We start from the raw sequence: 21,903 nt of genomic DNA, 5'->3' as shown, positions 1-21,903 counted from the left end.
GAACGGGGGCACACCTATAGTGGACATGGAGTACAAGTTATCCACTTTAACTGGTTTAACACAAATTATTTTTAAAAAGGGACATAATTCAGAGTATTATTTACTAAGCTGTAATATCTTCCTTCACTCCAAGATGTAAGGGCTGGCAGGAAAGTTGCTCTGATGCTGAATAACCAACCTTTCCCCTGTACACACTGCTCCCACTCTTTTTTACACTAAGCCCCCTCCTTCCACACACTGCCCCCTGTCATAAAAGCCTCTCCAACCCTATCAGCACCTGTATTTATGTATGTCTGCATATTACTGTTAGGATGTTCAGTGCATCCTCATGCAGGCAGTCCTTTTCATGTCAGTTAGGATGCAGCGGCTGCATTACTGCTCCCAATCCATACTGTCTGTGTTTGGGGTCCTGCACCCACATGGATGTCAAATTGGAAACAGTAGCTCTGTCCGTGTGGTGGCTGCATCCCATTTGATATAAATGGGACTACCTGCATAAGGATGCATGCAACACCTTTGCATCCCATGCCTGTGTGGGCAAACACAGCCTCACACAGGTGCACCTTTAAAGTGTTACTAAACCCAGGACTCTGCATTCACTATATCTGGTCTCACACAGTACACAGAACATGGAAATGTATTAATTTGAGTAAATATAAACTGCTAAATACCTTTTCTCATCAACAGTATATAGCAGTCTTGTGACTTGTATTAGTGTCTGGTTAAAAGCTTGTAGGAGGAGTTTTCATACTGCACTGGCTGCCCTATCTGGACAGTGCTGATTGGCCCTGTGCTAATCACATGCACTCTCCCAAGAAAAAAAAGCTCTCTAGCAATACACACCAAACTGAGCATGTGCAGCCTGACTCTAGTAACTGTTTTATCTGGGCATGTTTTGGAGACAATGCAAGATGGGGAGGATCTGTGCATACAGGATCAAACAGCCTTTTTACCCAATGCACAGGATTAACCTCTTAGGTTCCACAGTGAGTATATCCGTGTCAATAAGGCCTAGCGGTAACATATATACATACACACATATGAATATCAATATACGTATGCACACGCATACATATACATACATACATACGTATGTATGTACATAAGGTACTATATACAAGATTTTGGTAAGGGACTGGATTAAATGGATTGAAAACTGTCTACAAGGGTGAGTTCAGAGGGTGGTGATAAATGGGGAGTACTCGGAATGGTCAGGGGTGGGTAGCGGGGTTCTCCAGGGTTCTGTGCTGGGACCAATCCTTTAATTTGTTTATAAACGACCTGGAGGATGGGGTAAACAGTTCAATCTCTGTATTCGCGGACGATACTAAGTTAAGCAGGGCAATAACTTCTCCGCAGGATGTGGAAACCTTGCAAAAAGATCAGAACAAATTTAGTGGGGTAGGCAACTACATGGCAAATGAGGTTTAATGTAGAAAAGCATGAATGTAACCTACACACTGGGGGGAGAACCTCTGGGGAAATCTAGGATGAAAAAGGACCCGGGGGTCCTAGTAGAACACAGCAAACACAGCTTTACACAGATGCACCTTTAAAGTGTTACTAAACCCAGGACTCTACATTCACTATATCTAGTCTCCCACAGTGCACAGAACATGGAAATGCATTCATTTGAGTAAATATAAACTGCTAAATACCTTTTCTTATCAGCAGTATATAGCAGTCTTGTGACTTGTATCAGTGTCCGGTTAAAACTTGTAGGAGGAGTTTTCATACTGCACTGGCTGCCCTATCTGGACAGTGCTGATTGGCCCTGTGCTACTCACGTGCACTCTCCCAAGAAAAAAAAGCTCTCTAGCAATACACACCAAACTGAGCATGTGCAGCCTGACTCTAGTAACTCTGTTTTATCTGGGCATGTTTTGGAGAAAATGCAAGAAGGGGAGAATCTGTGCATACAGGATCAAACAGCCTTTTTACCCAATGCACAGGATTAACCTCTTAGGTTCCACAGTGAGTATATCCGTGTCAATAAGGCCTAGCGGTAACATATATACATACACACATATGAATATCAATATACGCACTCACACGCATACATATACATACATACGTATGTATGTACATAAGGGACTATATATAAGATTTTAGTAAGGGACTATATACAAGATTTTAGTAATGAGAATGATATCATTAGCAGTAATCAGCATGGATTCAAGAAGAATCGTTCTTGCCAAACCACTTTATTAACCTTCTATTAGGAAGTGAGTTGCCATCTAGATAAAGGAAGGCCTGTAGACGTGGTGTATCTGGATTTTGCAAAAGCATTTGACACAGTTCACCATAAACGTTTACTGTACAAAATAAGGTCCCTTGGCATGGACCATAGGGTGAGGACATTGATTGAAAACTGGCTACAAAGGCGAGTTCAGAGGGTGGTGATAAGTGGGGAATACTCAGAATGGTCAGGGGTGGGGTCTCCCAGGGGTTCTGTGCTGGGACCAATCCTATTTAATTTGTTCATAAATGACCTGGAGGATGGGGTAAACAGTTCAATCTCTGTATTTGCAGATGGTACTAAGCTAAGCAGGGCAATAATGTCTCTGCAGGATGTGGAAACCTTGCAAAAAGATCTGAACAAATGAATGGGGTGGGCAACTACATGGCAAATGAGGTTTCATGTAGAAAAATATGAATGCAATCTATACACGGGGGGAGAACCTCTGGGGGAATCTAGGATGGAAAAGGACCTGGGAGTCCTAGTAGATGATAGGCTCAGCAATGGCATGCAATGCCAAGCTGCTGCTAACAAAGCAAACAGAATATTGGCATGCATTAAAAAGGGGATTAACTCCAAAGATAAAACGATAATTCTCCCGCTCTACATAACTCTGGTCCAGCCGCACCTAGATTATGCTGTCCAGTTCTGCACACCAGTCCTCACGTACTGGAAATGAATTTGAGTACAAAGAAGGGCAACAAAGCTAATAAAGGGTCTGGAGGACAATAGTTATGAGGAAAGGTTGCAAGCACTGAACTTATTCTCTCTGGAGAAGAGACGATTGAGAGGGGATATAATTTCAATTTACAAATACCGTACTGGTGACCCCACAATAGGGATAAAACTTTTTTGCGGAAGGGAGTTTAACAAGACATGTGGCAACTCATTAAAATTAGAAGAAAAGAGGTTTAACTTTAAACTATGTAGAGGGCTCTTTACTGTAAGAGCGGCAAGGATGTGGAATCCCCTTCCACAGGCGGTGGTCTCAACAGGGAGCTTTGATAGTTTAAAAAAACTATTAGATAAGCACCTTAACGACCATAACATACAGGGATATACAATGTAATACTGACATATAATCACACACATAGGTTGGACTTGATGGACTTGTGTCTTTTTTCAACCTCACCTACTATCTAACTATGTAACGTATGTACATGGCAAATAAGTAAAAAAAATCTAGTGCTCAGTCCAAAGAACTTCCCAAAAAGACTATGGCAGGCAATGGTTTCCACAATGCAGCCCTTCTCCAACTCAGTGATCTTCAGGATACTGTAAAAACATAAGCAATAGTCCATATTTCCATCGCACACGTTCCTGGGGAAAACTCTATGATACTGGGTGCTGTAGCAACTGCCAGCTAGAGACTGGATATTGAATGCCAGTGCCACAAAGAATATATTTTCCAGCACACCTTGGATGTTCAGTCCAAACTGTTTTCATTTCAGCATGATTACATCACAAGCAATAAAGTGCAACGCTTCGGAGTCACGCAGGGCCCCTTCGTCAGGCATGTGGTGCCTCACATGCCTGATATAGGGGCACTTTTCTTTCACTCATGGTTAGCGTTTGGCTGAAGCCATTTATTATCAATCAACTGTGTTTACTCTTTTGAAATCATAATGGCAACAGAAACTACCCAAATGACCCTGATCAAAAGTTTACATACCCCAGTTCTTAATACCATGTATTGCCCCCTTTAACATCAATGACAGCTTGAAGTATTTTGTGGTATTTGTGGATGAGGCTCTTTATCTTCTCAGATGGTAAAGCTGTCCATTTCTCTTGGCAAAAATCCTCCAGTTCCTGTAAAATCTTGGGCTGTCCTGCATGAACTAGATATTGAGGTCCCGGAGACTGAGATGGCCACTCCAGAAGCTTCACTTTACTCTGCTGTAGCCAATGACAGGTCCACTTGGCCTTGTGTTTTGGATCATTGTCATGTTGGAATGTCCAAGTGCAAATGTTCCTCCAGTATTTTTTGATAACATACTGCATTCATCTTGCCAACAATTTTGACCAAATTTCCCGTGCCTTTGTAGCTCACACATCCCCAGAACATCAGCCATCCACCTCCGTACCTTTCATCATAGGCCTTGTTGACTCCTCTCCAAATGTAGCCTTTATGGTTGTGGCCAAAAAGCTCCATTTTGGTCTCATCACTCCAAATGACTTTGTGCCAGAAGGTTTGAGGCTTGTCTCTGTGCTGTTTGGCATATTGTAAGCGGGATACTTTGTGGCATTTGCTTAGTAATTTCTTTCTTCTGGCGACTCGACCATGCAGCCCATCTTTCTTCAAGTGCCTCCTTATTGTGTATCTTGAAACAGCCACACCACATGTTTTCAGAGAGTCCTGAATTTCACCTGAAGTTATTTGTGGGTTTTTGCATCCCAAACTATTTTTCAGACAGTTGTGGCTGAAATTTTAGTTGGTCTACCTGACCGAGGTTTGGTTTCAACAGAACCCCTCATTTACACTTCTTGATTAGAGTTTGAAAACTGCTGATTGGCATTCTCAATTCCTTGGATATTTTTTTATATCCCTTTCCTGTTTTATACAGTTCAACTACCTTTTCCTGCAGATCCTTTGACAATTCTTTTGCTTTCCCCATGACTCAGAATCCAGAAACCTCAGTGCAGCACTGGATGAAAGAAGCAAGAGTCTGTCAGGAGTCCAGAAACGCATTGACCTTTTATACACACACACTAATTATAAGCAAACAGATAACAGGTGAGGATGGTTACCTTTAATAGCCATTCAAACCTCTTTGTGTCAACTTGTGTGCATGTTATCAGGCTGAAATCACCAGGGTATGTAAACTTTTGATCAAGGTCATTTGGGTAGTTTCTGTTGTCATTATGATTTAAAAAGAGTAAACACAGTTGATTGATAATAAATGGCTCCAGCCAAACACTAACCATGAGTGAAAGAAATGTTTTTGTGTTATTATTCATATTCTGTGAAAAATGGTGAAGAAATCATAAATTCTGCCAGGGTATGTAAACTTATGAGCACAACTGTAGATACAGCATAAGGATTCAGCTGTGGCCGCACTCCTATAACCACCTCAAGATCTCGACAGGGGAAGGGGGAGCCAAGGACGTTCAACCTAGCTGCCCGGATCCTGGCAGCACATCCAAGGCTATCCACCACCACGCTCAACGTGCAGCAGATCCTATTGCACTTGCATCCAGCGCTGTATGTAGAATGTGCTGAATAACACATGCCGACCGGCCAAACATAACATAGTATAAATGGTCAAATAAGAGAAACTGTATATGGAAATGGATGCAATGTACACAGCCTATTTGGCAGGTAGAGTAGTAGTAAGAGAAACCAGTAACAGACTCATGTGCTTGAAGCAATGCAACTATATTTCAGCAAAATTATACTTTTGTACCGGGAGGAAAGCCTCCCAGTGGCCAACTGGACCCAGAATGAGGGCAGAGAGATTGAGCTAATGCATATCAGGATATTCACAAATCTGTAGAAAAAATAGCACCTCAAACTGAGTCAGGTAAATTGGGTGGGAAGTGGAGAGGAGAGGGAGGGGGAGGATGGAGAAAGGGAGTGCTGGGTCAAACATCCTTTGTATAGAAGGAGAACAGATTTTAAGAAGAGAAAGATATAGCCTCTGCCCCAGGGAAGAGGACTAAGTCCAGGAGGTCAGCCAGGTAACAAGACCTCTTGCAGAAAAGCATCCATGTACACAAAGTGTTGCCACAGTCTCCAGGTGTCACGGAAGGTCTCCTCTTGGTTGTGCAAAGTAGCTGTGAGGTCCTCCATGTCTCTAAGTTCATTCACTTTGGAAAACCACAAGGATTTTGACGGCGGATTCTCAGATCTACAGCACAGGGGGATGCAAGCTTTTTTGCCGCATTCAGCAGCTGAAATGTGAGGGAAGCCTTATATTTTTTAATAGGATGGTTTGAGAGATGCAACAGGCAGGCCGCAGGGTTCCCCTCCAGGTCAACATTGGTCAGATGTTTGACAGTATCGATCACCCCCTGCCAAAAGGGCCTAAGTTTGTAACAATCCCAAAAGATATGGAGCATCGTTGCCTCTGCAGTGCCACACCGCCAACATGAACTAGGGACCTGGGGAAAAAAGCAGTGCAGAGTAGAGGGCACCCTGTACCATTGGGTTAAAATTTTGAAGGTGGCCATTGGAAGCCAGTTGCTGAAAAAGGGGGTATTGGAGACCTGGTACAAATCCTGAATTGCCCAGCATAGGCACCATGCCTGAAAGCATCCCTCGCAACCAAGAGTGGGGTGGTCCCTAAGGGCTCTCGGCAGGGGTAAGGTAGTCCATGGCCAGTTCTTCGCCGTACCATTGGAATCCTCCAATTCCATGGCCACCCACTGTTTCGCTTCAGCATGGAAATGCCAGTCCACTATCCTGGTAAGATGTGCTGCCTTGTAATAAGCCTGTATGTCTGGGAGACCAACTCTCCCAGATGCTTCGGGAGATGAAGGAATTGAAGCTTGAGGCGAGGTCTCCGGTGGAACCATACAAACTCCCTGAACATCACCAGCTTAAAAAATACCAGGGGAAGGTGGATAGGCAATGCCAGCAACAGACACAACACCCTAGGCAGCATTGTCATTTTAGGAGCCAGGTCAGAGTGAGTGAATGCCAGTGAAACAAATCAGTTTTAAGACGGAGGAGCAGAGGAGCAAAGTTGGCCAAATAGAGAGCAGAGGGGTCAGGCGTAATGTCCACTCTCAGATAATGGATGGAGGCAGCCGCCCACTGCAGAGAGAATGAAGATCACAAGGGCGAAGTCGTTACATCATCTATTGTGATGTTCAGAACAGATTATTTGGACAAGTTAATTTGGGTGCCATAATCTTGTAAAGACTGAAGTAATTTCGGAAGAGATGCAAGCGGGTCTGTGAGGAAGAAAATCAGATCGTCCGCAAAAGCGGGCACTTTATGTGACCCCGATGCCTTTCGATATCCAAAAATGCCAGGGTCTGCCCTTATTGTGCACAAAAAAGGCTCTAAGGAGAGTATGAAGACCAGGGGATCCTGCCTTGTGTCATTGTGGATGTTAAAAAAGTCAGATCTCATCTTGTTGACTTTGACTGTGGCTGAGGGGTTGGAATAAAGGGATAGAATCCGGCTCAGCATGGGGGATCTGAGTCCGATGTGTTCTAGGGTGGCCCGCATGAATGTCCAATTCACCCGATCAAAGGCTTTCTTTGCGTCCACTGAGAACAAGAGAAGGGGTCGTTTCAATGTCCTGGCTTCATGGATCAGGTTCACCACTCGAATTGTGTTATCCTAAGGCTCTCGGAGTGGTACAAACCCTGCCTGGTCTTTGGAATGAGACTTTGGATATGAGGGAGCAACCGTATAGGCCAGAATTTTGGCAATGGCAGAAACCATGAATCAGACCGAGACAGAAGTACAGTTAAATCACACTTGTTTAATAATAAAAGTAAATAGAACAAACGTCGTCAAAACATAGCCAAAGTTCGGTATCCGGAACTGATAGTCAGACAAGCCAGAAAGTCAGGAAGCCAGGGAACAGCGTAGTGGAAAAGCAAGCAGGATCTGGAGCCAGAAGGAATGGAGGAGATAGTCCCTGTGACGTTGACCAAGGTGAAGGCAGAGATCATCTGGGCTGGATAGCTTAAGTAGGCTGGACTGACGAGCAGGATATTATCAACAGGTGAGTCACCGTGGAGAGATAGGAGCTGGCAATTAGCCGACAGCTGAGCGGCCAGCTCAGAAAAGGAAGGGCTGAGCCCAGCCCTGACAGGCAAATAATTTCAAGTCCGTATTCAGGCGATAATTCCCACATCGCAAGGGGTCCTTCCCCTCCTTTGGAATAAGAGAGATATATGCCCTAAGAGTTTCCATTGGAAAGGACTGCCCCTCTGTGATGGAGTTTAAAGCGGAGACCCAGGGGGCAGATAACGTCTCATAGAAAGCTTTGTAGTAAACCGGAGTAAAGCCATCTGGGCCGGGGGCCATTTTTGGCTTAGAATGGGCCAACGCCACTCCAAGCTCCTCAACTGTGATGGGTTCCTCCAACTCCTCTCTAACCCCAGCTGGAAGTGACGGCATACCAGAGGAGGCAAGATACGACTGTAAGGGTGAGTTTGCATCCGAAGTGGAGCCCGATAAAGAGGGGGGGCAAGGTTGTAAAGACCCTCATAGAAGGATCTAAACTCTGCCGCCATCGCAGAAGAGGTAGTTAGCTTTTGGCCAGAGGAGTCAATGATGTGAGAAATGTAGGTTTTAGTACAGGGACTACCCAGGGCTTGGGCCAGCAATGTACCCAGTTTATTTGAGTATTCGTATATAGTACAATGTGCCCATGCCAGCTTTTGCTTTAGTTTTGTGAAACAGAAGAGAGCGGAGCTCCTCGCAGACTCCAAGGAGCTCCTGGTATGTGGAACGCGCTAGGCTAGATTTATGAGAGCATTCCAATCTACGCAGTTTGGACAGGAGTTTATCTATGTGACGGGACCTCTCCCTTTTGAGGTGAGCCCCTATAGTGATCAGTGTACCCAGTATAGCCGGCTTATGTGCCTCCCAGACAACCAGCAGATTGTCAATCGAGGCTCCATTCAAAGAGAGGTATTCCCGTAGGTCAGCCAACAGCTCAGCGCGAGTCTCCTCTGATTGAAGCAGGGTCTCATTCAGTCTCCAGGATGGAGGGATCTGTATCACTGGGCCCAAGTGAAGCTTCAAGTGAACCGACGCATGGTCTGAGAGGGAAATGACATCTATACTAGTAGACACCACTCTGGATAGATCTTTATGCATGATCAGAAGACAGTCAAGACGTGAGTAAGTGTGGTGAACCTGTGAAAAAAAAGAGAAGTCACGTTCTTATGGATGCATCAGCCGCCAGGGATCTATCAAATAAAGGAGGTAAAGATCCGCCTTCAAACGTTTGAGGCGGGAGAAAGAGAGGTGAGAGAAGAGCCTTGCGATGCATCCAAGGCAGGATCCATAGCAAAATTTAGGTCACCCTCAAAGTCAAGAAGCCCCTCAATGAACTCCATGAGCACAGGGAGGAGTGTCTGTAGAAACTGCGGGTGATCCACATTCGGGAAGTAAACCTTGGCAAAGGCGACCTGTATGTTGCCCACCCTCCCCTTCAGGAGAGGAAAGCAACCCTGAGTGCCTGCACGCAATGCCTCGAACGTCAATGGAACCGACTTGGCTATCAGGATGCTAACCCCCTTAGACTTGGAAATCGGGTAGGGCCCGTGGTACGCCGTCGGAAACGCCTTATTAGTCAATTCAGGGATCCGATCACCTCAGAAATGCGTTTCCTGTAGAAAGGCAACTTGGGTTTTTTTTTTTTAATTTTTTTTTCAACAAATATAAATCAGCATAACAAAAGATATAAAAAACTATGACAATTTAACATTGAAGCAATCAAAAGCTAAGTACAAACAGTTTAAATAAGCTTGATGGGGATATCTGTACAGGTAGATGTCAGCTTCTTCCCTTATTGGGTCATACAAACAAAAAAAGAAATTCTATACAGTATCCATGTTTCTGTATCAACTACAGGTTCAAACAAAAGGATGCTCAAAGAGTAGTGCTAATTGGAATCAAAAAGAGGCAGGATTGAGAGAATCAGGAGAAAATATTGAATCATCCCAAGGTTTCCAAATTTTTTCAAATTGGGGAAGTGTGCCTTCAATTTTTGCGGTTAAGTGTTCCATTTTACCCATATCTGTGACAATGGAAAGAGCGTGGTGTAAAGTGGGAGCAGAGGTAGATAGCCAAAGTCTAGGGATGGCTCTTTTTGCTGCCAGGAGTACAAAAGACCCTAGTTTCTGTAATGGTTTAGGGATGCCCGGGAAGGGTAGGCCCAGAAGAAAGTGTATGGGGTTTAGTGGGATAGATGTGGCGAAAAGTGATTGTAATAAATTTTGTATCTCGGTCCAATACGCACTTAAGATACGACAGTCCCAGAAGATGTGAAGGTGCATACCTACGGACTGTCCACACCTCCAACACAAGTCAGAAAGAGAAGGGTTTTGGGCATGTAACAACTCAGGAGTTTTGTACCAAAAAAATAATATCTTAATAGCGGTTTCCTTTTGTGCCACACATCTTGAAACTTTGAAAGCCGACTCCCAGATTTTACCCCAATCTAACAATGAGATTGATCTATTTAGCATTCTGGACCAGTGTTTCTCAACTCCAGTCCTCAAGGCGCACCAACAGGTCATGTTTTCAGTATTTCCCTCAGATGAAATGGCTGTGGTAATTACTAAGGCAGTGAAAACTGATCAAATCACCTGTGCAAAATAGTGGAAATCCTGAAAACATGACCTGTTGGTGCGCCTTGAGGACTGGAGTTGAGAAACACTGTTCTGGACTATTTTGTCATGTATTTATGCGTGGAGTCAGTTAGAGGGGGTACTGCATGAAGTATTTTATATATAGATGAAATTAGTTTTGGTTCATATGGGCCATTTGTACACAAAATTTAAAAATCTGTGGGTTTTTCTAAGGATAATGAGGGGAAGTTGGATTGGAAAAAATGTTTAATTCGTAAGTAAAAGTATTCTATAGAGTTCGGCAAAACCTATTTTTCTTTGAGATCTGAGAATGGTAAAAGCTTACGTGTTACCGCATGAACCAGATGTCGCAGTTGAAATATACCTGCATGAGTCCATGGAAGTGTTCGCAGGTAAGATAGTCCATCTGGGATGTCTGGGTTAAAGAGAATATTCTGGAGAGGGGAGCAAGGTAAGGAAAGAGAAAATTTGTCTATACATCTTTTCCAGATAGATAGCGTAAAAAGCATCGGGGGTAGACATAAAGACCTTAGTTGGGGTATGAATTTCTTTGAGGATGGCCATAACATATAGCAAGAATGTACTGGGGCAGTAATCCCCATTTCAATTTCAGCCCATCTACTTGCGGCTTTTCTTGAGGTCCATGTAGTCAGTACCCTAAGGTGAGAGGCATAATAGTACTTAATGAAATCAGGGGCAGCCAATCCGCCTTTAGCTCTAGGGGAGAGGACTACCGATTGAGCAATTCTATGGGATGCATTATTCCAGATAAAGTTAAGGCACTTTCTCTGGAGGTTTTTCAACTGCGACAGAGGGACTGAGACCGGTAGTGTTTCAAATAAATACAATAATTTGGGCAGTACCGACATTTTGAGAACGTTAATTCTGCCAAGGAGGGAGATTGGGATGGAAGACCAATGTTTAGCAATTTCTGCAAACAAAGGAGGGAAATTAGCTTGGTAAAGTAAGTGATATGAGGGGGTAAGATGAATTCCTAAATATTTCAGTGAGGTCTGGCACCATCTATACTTAAATCTGTTTTGCAAGGAGCTAAGCATGTCTGAGGGTATATTGATGGGGAGAGCCTCTGTTTTGGTCTGATTAACACGAAAACCTGATAAGGACCCAAATATGGAAAGAGTTTCATGTAAAGAGGGTAGAGAAGTGTCGGGATGTGTGACGGTTAGTAAGATGTTGTCTGCGAATAGAGAGAGTTTGTAATCCTGTTGTCGTAATGGAATTCCCCTGATATTAGGATGAGATCTAATAGCTGCTGCTAAAGGTTCGAGACTTAGTATAAATAATAAGGGTGACAGAGGACAACCTTGTCTGGTGACATTTCAGAGAATAAATCGTTGTGAGATATAGGAGGACAGCTGGACTTGAGATGTAGGGAGGGAATATAGGGTTCGTAAAGCCTGTATAAAGGGACCTGAGAATCCGAATCTGGTTAAGACTGCGAACATGAAGGGCCAACTTAAACGATTGAAAGCTTTTTGAGCATCTAAGCTCAAAACTATGGTGGGACGTTTGGTTCCAGTTATTAGGTCTATCAAATCTATGGTTCTTCTTGTATTGTCTCCAGCATGTCTCGTGGGAACAAATCCTACCTGGTCCCTGTGGATCAAGGATGTTAATAGAGGGGATAATCTATTGGCTAATATCTTAGTAAAGATTTTGTAATCTGAATTTAATAAAGCAATAGGGCGGTAGTTGTCGGGCATCCTTCCCGGCTTGGGAATTACTGTTATGTTTGCATGTAAGAATTGTGAATGCGGTATGGATCCTCTGAAGAAAGAGGAAAATAGGGATTGTAGGTAGGGGGTTAAAGTTTGTGAAAAAGTTTTATAATAAATGTAAGGAAGACCATCAGGGCCTGGGGATTTGTGGGCTGGAAGATTTTTAATCACCTCTCCTATTTCCTCCACAGTGATCGGAGAGTTAAGAGAGGTTATATGATCGGCGGAGATTTTTGGTAGCGGTAGGGAATCCATGAATTTATCAAACTCAGATTGTGAGAATTGAGGGTGCGAATCAGGAACTAAGCAGTTATATAACCGACTATAGAAGTCTTCAAAGACTTTTGACATAGCTTTCGGGCAATATGTGGGGATACCATCAGATTGTATCAAGTGATCGGGGATCGATAGAACGGGCCATGGTTTTAATTTTTTAACCAGCATCCTGTGTGGTTTGTTTGCATAATTGTAAAATTTTTGCTTGGCCCATAACATAGATTTGGAAATTTGGTTCAGGTCAAAAGATTTGATCCGATCCCGGATTGAGGTGACATTTTTCAATTTTTCCACCGTGGGGGAGGCCAGCAAGTGTCTTTCAGATGTCTGCAGTTGGGTAATTAGGTCATTTTTGAGTTGTACAGAATTCTTTTTTTAGGCGAGAGCCCATAGCTATACATTCACCTCTAAAAAAGGCTTTGTGGGCCTCCCACAAGGTGGAAATCTCTGAAACAGAACCATCATTAATCTGGAAAAATTCAGTTAGTTTCTGCTGTAGTTGGGTTTGAGATAAAGGGTTTTTAAGCAACGATTCATTGAGACGCCAGTGGCAGGATTTAGTAAAAGATTTCGTCAGCAGGATATTAAGTTCAATAGGTGCATGATCCGACCAGGTAATAGGATTTATTTCAGAAGAAACTACATAGGTAAGTAGAGGACCTGCAACAAGGAAATAATCTAGTCTAGAATATGACTTGTGAGGGTGAGAATAGAATGTATAATTTTTTTGGATTGGGTGTTTTATCCTCCAAGTGTCAAAAAGATTATGGGATCTAACTAATTTGCGAAAAGAGGTTGATAAATTCTTAGAAGCAGATTGTGGAGTGGTTTGAAATAAAGTTTTCCTATCCCTGGTCGGGGACATGCACGCATTGAAGTCGCCTCCTATGATCATAAAAGGCTGGGAGAAGGGTTGCAATTTCTCAAAAACTTTTGTAAGGAAACCGATTTGTCCTACATTTGGTGCATATATGTTTACCAGAGAGAAGGAAGTATTTAGGTGACTACACTTCAGGAATATGAATCGACCTTGGGGGTCTAAGTAGGAAGAGAGTATCCTAATTGGGCATGAGCGTTTAATAGGCAACTTGGGTTTTGCATTTCCTCAAATCATCCAGCCTTTCACATTGAGGAAGGTGACCTTGAGGAGACCCATGGTGACTTACAGGTGGTCACGCAGAGGTGAGGGGTAGATTCCCCACTAATATTCCCTGGGCGGAAAGGATGGAGAGGGAGAGGGAAAAGAAAGTTGGAGGAGGTAAGAGGAGAGAAGAGCAGAAAGGAACAGGAGGAGAATAAGGAATGATCAGTCTACAATACCGCTACTCTAAGGAGCTTGATAGAGCACCAAAATAGCACTCACACAAGGGTCTGCCCTATCTGGGGTCGCTAATTAGCAGCCTAAAACAAGCAGCGCAATTCAATATAACAATACGGTTGGAGATGCACGGAGTAGTAGCAGCGAAAAACAAAATAACTAAAAACAGAGCCACCTATATTAAAATAAACAACAGATCATAAGCAGAGCTGCCATGGTATGCCAGGGTGGGTGTACGTTCTGACAGAGTCCCAACAACATTATACATAAAGGGGAGGGAAAATATATGTATATCCTCCAAACCCAGCCCTGGGACACCATAGCGGTAGAGCACATGCACATCTAAATTTAAAGCCAAGGATACTTAAAACATAAAGTCACAGCAATGGACCAAAAGGTCAACAGGGTCCCAGGTCATGTAATGTCTTACATGAAAATGGGTCGGAGGACAGGCCCCCATAGCCCCACCACAAGTGACGGGTAACAGCTCACGTAAGGGGAGAATGGCCGTAAACTACAGATCACGCTCCACCTGCGGGGTCTCTATTTTGGAAGACGCTGTGAGGTGCCTAGATGCCAAGAATGGCTTAAGTAAAATTCGAGTGGAGGGGCATGGAGTCTATCCACAGACTAGGAACCATCAGAACAAAAGTTCCCCCATCAGCATCCTAAAAAAAGGAGAAGAAGGTCAACAAGCGGGGGGGAGGGTAACATCCTTGGCAGAACACAGTGAATCCAAAAGCCAAGGAGGACTGGAGGCAGGACCCTGGAGTCAGTCGCCCTTCCCTATAGGCACACAGGAAGAGATGCTGAGTTTATCCACTAGGTGTGTGCCAATAAACAGACTCCAGGAGGACCCAGAAACAGAAATATAACACTAGAGTATAACGCGCAGCAATGGCTGAAGATTCCCGTAGGAACCCCCCACACTAATAAGTTCCGCAGTGGTCAGTTTCCTGGTGCATTATACAGTCAGGTCTCAGGAGCATCCGTGGCAGATCTGGGAGCCTCCTGACTAGAGGCGCGGGATCAAGGTCGTCTGACTCACTGCGGCCTTGGTACTGGTGGGCCAAAGGCCTCCTGAGTGAGGAGATGATCAAACCAGTCAGGAACACTAACAGTGAGCTTATCCAGAAAGCTGAAGAGATCGGGGGGGTTGATCTGGGGAGCATATGTAAAATTCAGTGCCCTGTTTCCTCACGATTAAATGAAAAGGGTGGCCCCATCGGTATGTTGCCTCAGCCTCATTGATGACATCGGGAAGTGGGAGCTTAAGCCCCGCATTGCTTGCGTTTGTCTGGATACATCAGGGTAAATCCAAATAGAGGCACCATCAAAGTCTATAGGGCCCTTTGACCAAGCCAGGCGTAGAATCTCCTCCTTGATAGTAAAAAAAATTAACCCTGCAAAGGACATCCCGCGGCATAGCTAGGAAAGCCTGGCCCTGTTGAGATGAAGAAGGCGCTCTGGGGTCTAGCACACGATGGACCCTGTCAAGCTCGAGTCCCCTGCAACCTGTGCCCCCTGCTTTGTGGTGCTTTAACTTGTAGCAGTGGAGGCGGCCGCCCCTGGGTGACTCTAGGCGGCGCCATCTTGGTCACGGCCGCTGGAGATAGAGCAGCATGCTGCTGGAGAAAATAACGGGTTATCTCGGCTACCCTTGGGTCCCCAGAAGCTGGTGGGTATCTGCGATCTCCTGACAATAGGAAGCGGCACATCTGTACTGGCTGTCTGGATGTTCTCGGCTCCGGTCCGTGCAGAGTAGGGATGAGCCGAACACCCCCCCGGTTCGCAAATGGACCGAAAGTTCGCACGAACTTTAGAACCCCATTAAAGGCTATGGGACTCGAACGTTCAAAATCAAAAGTGCTAATTTTAAAGGCTAATATGCAAGTTATTGTCCTAAAAAGGGTTTGGGGACCCGGATCCTGCCCCAGGGGACATGTATCAATGCAAAAAAAAGTTTTAAAAAGGGCCGTTTTTTCGGGAGCAGTGATTTTAATGATGCTTAAAGTGAAAAAGAAGTGAAATTTTCCTTTAAATATTGTACTTGGGGGGTGTCTATAGTATGCCTGTAAAGTGGCGCATTTTTCCCATGCTTAGAACAGTCCCTGCACAAAATGACATTTTTAAAGCAATAAAAGTCATTTAAAACTGCTTGCGGCTTTAATGTAATGTCGATTCCTGGCAAAAAGGATGAAAATCAGTAAGACAAACGGCATGGGTACCCCCCCAGTCCATTACCAGGAAAGGCGTGGGGCCCCCAGGCCCTATATACTCTGAACAGCATTATACAGGCGGTGCAAACAAGACAGGGACTGTAGGTTTGTTGTTAAGTAGAATCTGTTTGTAATTTTGACCTGGTACATTTTTAAAGTGTAGCTCCAGCCAAAAAATCTATTTTTAAGCTTTTTGGAAAACATAGAGAAGGGTTATCACCCCTGTAACATTTGTTTTGCTGTCTGTGCACCTTTTCAGGAGATTTCACCTCACTTTCTGTCCCAATGACAAATGTTTTTTGAAAATTTGGGGTTTTTAGTGAAACAAGGATTGCTGATAAAGCATCAGTGAAGAGGAGACACGTTTTTTCCCATATTAACTCTTACAAGAGAGAATTTCCCTTCCTAGGGGTAGATTTCATCTCACTTCCTGTTGTCTCCTTCCGTTTGCAAGTAGGAGTCATTTGTAAGTTGGATGTTTGAAAGTAGGGGCCTGCCCTATATACTCTGCAGAAACTGTGAAGCCACTGCAGCATGGCCAACGTTGAGTTCCACCTGGTGGGCATGTCACAGATTAGGCGGTTCTTGGGCAGGTTAAATTCCTTTTGGAGGTCAGCCAGCCAAGTACTGGCATTATATGACCTGCGGAAATGCACATGGACTTTCCTGGCCTGCCTCAGGACATCCTGTAAGCCAGGGTACCTGCCCAAGAACCACTGCACCACCAAGTTAAGGACGTGAGCCAAACAGGGCACATGGGTCAGTTGTCCCTGTCGGAGGGCGGAGAGGAGGTTGGTGCCATTGTCGCAAACCACGATACCTGGCTTAAGCTGGCATGGCGTCAACCACCTCTGAACCTGCCCCTGCAGAGCTGACATAATCTCTGCCCCAGTGTGGCTCCTGTCCCCCAAGCACACCAGCTCAAGCACCGCATGGCATTTTTTTGCCTGCATGCTTGCATAGCCCCTTGAACACCTATGGAGCACCGCTGGTTCTGAGGACAAATTAGCAGAGGAAGAGGCCATGGAGGAAGAAGAAGAGGAGGTGGTGGAGGAGAGAGGTGTGGCAGAATCACCACTAGTAGAATTTTGGAGGCGTGGTGGCGGAAAAACCTCCAACGCTACTGCACCCTGTCCTGCATCCTTTCCAGCTGCCAGAAGAGTCACCCAGTGCACGGTGAAAGATAGGTAACGTCCCTGTCCATGCCTGCTGGACCATGAGTAAGCGGTAATATGCACCTTACCGCTGAAAGCCCTGTCCAGCGAGGCCAAGACATTGCCTTCCACATGCTGGTAGAGAGCCGGAATCGCCTTCCGTGAGAAAAAGTGGCATTTAGGAACCTGCCACTGAGGACCACACATTCCACAAACTCGTGAATAGGCAGCAGTTGATGTGCTAGCAATTTAACCAAGCTAGCATTCAACCGCTGGGCATGTGTATGGCTGAGAGCAAACTTCTTTCGGCGGTGCAGCAGCTGGGGCAGGGAAATTTGCCTGGTACAATCTGTAGCGATAGCAGATTGCCCGCAAGTACTTGGCTGTGACACATCTAATACTACACCTTCATTCCTCTCAGTGCAGGTTTCAGAGAGGACTGAAGGTATAGTGGGTTAGGAGATCTCAGCTGATGAGGAGCAAGGACAGGTCTGCTTTGTTCTTTGATGTGGGTCTTTTAGGTACGCTTGCCAACGAACTGCATGGCAGGTTGACATATGTCTGGTCAAGCATGTGGTGCCCAAGCGGGTGATGTTTTGGCCACGCGAGATACGCTTGAGACATCTGTTGCAAATAGCAGTGGTGGGATCTGATGTACTCGTCTCAAAAAAGGCCCACACCAAAGAACTTTTGGAATAATGCGCAGAGACAGCAGCACCCTGCACATGCGGAGCTCTGCGGTATGATGCAGTCGGTGTGCTGCCCTTAAGCTGGCCCCTGGAAGGCATCCTGCCTCATTGGAGATGTGCCTCCTCCTCCTCCTCTCTTCTATCAGGCACCCACGTGGAGTCAGTGACCTCATCATCCCCTCCCTCCTCATCACTGGAGCAAACCTGGCAGTATGCTGCAGCTGGGGGAACATGACTGCCAGATTGCTGTCCTTCTTGGGCACCCCCTCTCTCTGGGCTCACGTTACTGCTTTCCTCTAGCTGGGTACCATCATTGGATCCTTTAAAGCGCTGGGCATCCTCCTGGAGCATGTACCCAACACTGTGGTCAAACAGTTTGGGGGACTCCTCAGAAGGACATGGTGGGGCTAGGGAAGGAGTGACTGATGCCATTGAGCCAAGGGAAGAGGCCGTGTTGGCAGCTGCTTTGCCAGACAAAGTACCCTGAGCCTGGGTGAGAGAGGATGAGGAGGATGAGGATGGCTTGGTCATCCACTCTACTAAGTCTTCCGCATGTTGCAACTCAACACAGCCAGCTGCCAAAAAAAAGGACAAGTGTGTCCCACGGCCACATGCTGATGAGGATGCACCGTCTCCACGACCAGCACTGTTGCCTCTAGACACAGAGCCTGCTTGCCCTCTTTTATTGGCTTGTGACTATCTGCCTCTCTTGGTTGGCCTTCCAGAGATACTAATGGCCTGCAGTGAGATGTAGCTGCACAAAGCTAGGATGTATATAAATACTGATACTGCAGCTAGCAGAATCAACTGCCTGCCTGTAGTATTATTAGTATGGGAACACCAGTATACAGTATACTAACTGTAAATACTGCAGCTGCCTGCCTGTGGTATTAATAGGATCAGAACAATAGCAATTGTCTTCAGGTAGCTTTAGGTGCCCACTGTGCAGAGGACAGAGTACACTAACTGTAAATACTGCAGCTGCCTGCCTGTGGTACTAATAGGATCAGAAGAACACCAGCAATTGTCTTCAAGTAGTTTTAGGTGCACACTGTGCAGAGGACACAGTACACTAACTGTAAATACTGCAGCTGCCTGCCTGTGGCATTAATAGGATCAGAACAACAGCAATTGTCTTAAGGTAGCTTTAGGTGCACACTGTGCAGAGGACACAGTACACTAACTATAAATACTGCAGCTGCCTGCCTGTAGTATTATTGGATCAGAACAACAGCAATTGTCTTCAGGTAGCTTTAGGTGCACACTGTACAGAGGACACAGTACACTAACTGTGCATACTGCAGCTGCCTGCCTGTGGTACTAATAGGATCAGAAGAACACCAGCAATTTTCTTCAGGTAGCTTTAGGTGCACACTGTGCAGAGGACACAGTATGCTAACTAAATACTGCAGCTGCCTGCCTGTGGTATTGATAGGATCAGAACAACAGCAATTGTCTGCAGGTAGCTTTAGGTGCACACTGTGCAGAGGACACAGGACACTAACTGTAAATACTGCAGCTGCCTGCATGTGGTATTAATAGTGTCAGAACAACAGCAATTTTCTTCAGGTAGCTTTAGGTGCACACTGTGCAGAGGACACAGTACACTAAATGTATATACTGAAGCTGCCTGTCTGTGGTATTAATAGGATCAGAACACCAGCATTTGTCTTCAGGTACCTTTAGGTGCACACTGTGCAAAGGACACAGTACACTAACTGTAAATATTGCAGCTGCCTGCCTGTGGTATTAATAGGATCAGAACAACAATAATTGACTTCAGGTAGCTTTAGGTGCACACTGTGCAGAGGACACAGTACACTAACTGTACATACTGCAGCTGCCTGCCTGTGGTACTAATAGGATCAGAAGAACACCAGCAATTTTCTTCAGGTAGCTTTAGGTGCACACTGTGCAGAGGACACAGTACACTAACTAAATACTGCAGCTGCCTGCCTGTGGTATTAATAGGATCAGAACAACAGCAATTGTCTTCAGGAAGCTTTAGGTGCACACTGTGCAGAGGACACAGTACACTAACTGTACATACTGCAGCTGCCTGCCTGTGGTACTAATAGGATCAGAAGAACACCAGCAATTTTCTTCAGGTAGCTTTAGGTGCACACTGTGCAGAGGACACAGTACACTAACTAAATACTGCAGCTGCCTGCCTGTGGTATTAATAGGATCAGAACAACAGCAATTTTCTTCAGGTAGCTTTAGGTGCACACTGTGCAGAGGACACAGTACACTAAATGTAAATACTGAAGCTGCCTGTCTGTGGTATTAATAGGATCAGAACAATAGCAATTGTCTTCAGGCAGCTTTAGGTGCACACTGTGCAGAGGACACAGTACACAAACTGTAAATACTGCAGCTGCCTGCCTGTGGTACTAATAGAATCAGAACAACACCAGCAATTGTCTTCAGGTAGCTTTAGGTGCACACTGTGCAGAGGACACAGTACACTAACTGTAAATACTGCAGCTGCCTGCCTGTGGTATTAATAGAATCAGAACAACAGCAATTGTCTTCAGGTAGCTTTAGGTGCACACTGTGCAGAGGACACAGTACACTAACTGTAAATACTGCAGCTGCCTGCCTGTGGTATTAATAGGATTAGAACAACAGCAATTGTCTTCAGGTAGCTTTAGGTGCACACTGTGCAGAGGACACAGTACACTAACTGTAAATACTGCAGCTGCCTGCCTGTGGTACTAATAGGATCAGAAGAACACCAGCAATTTTCTTCAGGTAGCTTTAGGTGCACACTGTGCAGAGAACACAGTACACTAACTGTAAATACTGCAGCTGCCTGCCTGTGGTACTAATAGAATCAGAAGAACACCAGCAATTGTCTTCAGGTAGCTTTAGGTGCACACTGTGCAGAGGACACAGTACACTAACTGTAAACACTGCAGCTGCCTGCCTGTGGTACTAATAGGATCAGAAGAACACCAGCAATTTTCTTCAGGTAGCTTTAGGTGCACACTGTGCAGAGGACACAGTACACTAACTGTAAATACTGCAGCTACCTGCCTGTGGTATTGATAGGATCAGAACAACAGCAATTGTCTTCAGTAGGGATGAGCTTTGAGTTCGAGTCGAACTCATGTTTGACTCGAACATTGGCTGTTCGCCAGTTCGCCGAACAGCGAACAATTTGGGGTGTTCGCGGCAAATTCGAAAGCCGCGGAACACCCTTTAAAAGTCTATGGGAGAAATCAAAGGTGCTAATTTTAAAGGGTTATATGCATGGTATTGTCATAAAAAGTGTTTGGGGACCTGGGTCCTACCCCAGGGGACATGGATCAATGCAAAAAAAGTTTTAAAAACGGCCGTTTTTTCGGGAGCAGTGATTTTAATAATGCTTAAAGTGAAACAATAAAAGTGTAATATTCCTTTAAATTTCGTACCTGGGGGGTGTCTATAGTATGCCTGTAAAGGGGCGCATGTTTCCCGTGTTTAGAACAGTCTGACAGCAAAATGACATTTCAAAGGGAAAAAAGTCATTTAAAACTACCCGCGGCTATTAATGAATTGCCAGTCCGACAATACACATAAAAGTTCATTGATAAAAACGGCATGAGAATTCCCCACAGGGGAACCCCGAACCAAAATTTAAAAAAAAAATGACGTGGGGGTCCCCCTAAATTCCATACCAGGCCCTTCAGGTCTGGTATGGATATTAAGGGGAACCCTGGCCAAATTTTTTTTTTTTTAAATGGCGTGGGGTCCCCCTCAAAATCTATTCCAGACCCTTCAGGGGCCCACCCCCATTATTTAAGAACCGTCAGAAGAGGAGAAGCGCCACACAGCGGGAGCCTCCCATCATGCCATCATGTATGCGGAGCGGCCCGAGGAGAAGAAGGGAAGAAGAAGCAGAGGAGAAAGATGCCGGACGAGAACACTGGAGGAAGAACCAGAAGAAGAAGATGGAGGAAGAAACCAAAGGAAGATAGAAGATAGAAGAAAGAAGATAGAGG

This window comes from Aquarana catesbeiana, linkage group LG10 (assembly GCF_042186555.1).
Source record: "Aquarana catesbeiana isolate 2022-GZ linkage group LG10, ASM4218655v1, whole genome shotgun sequence".
Taxonomy (NCBI): Eukaryota; Metazoa; Chordata; class Amphibia; order Anura; family Ranidae; genus Aquarana; species Aquarana catesbeiana.
This window is presented reverse-complemented; position numbering follows the sequence as displayed.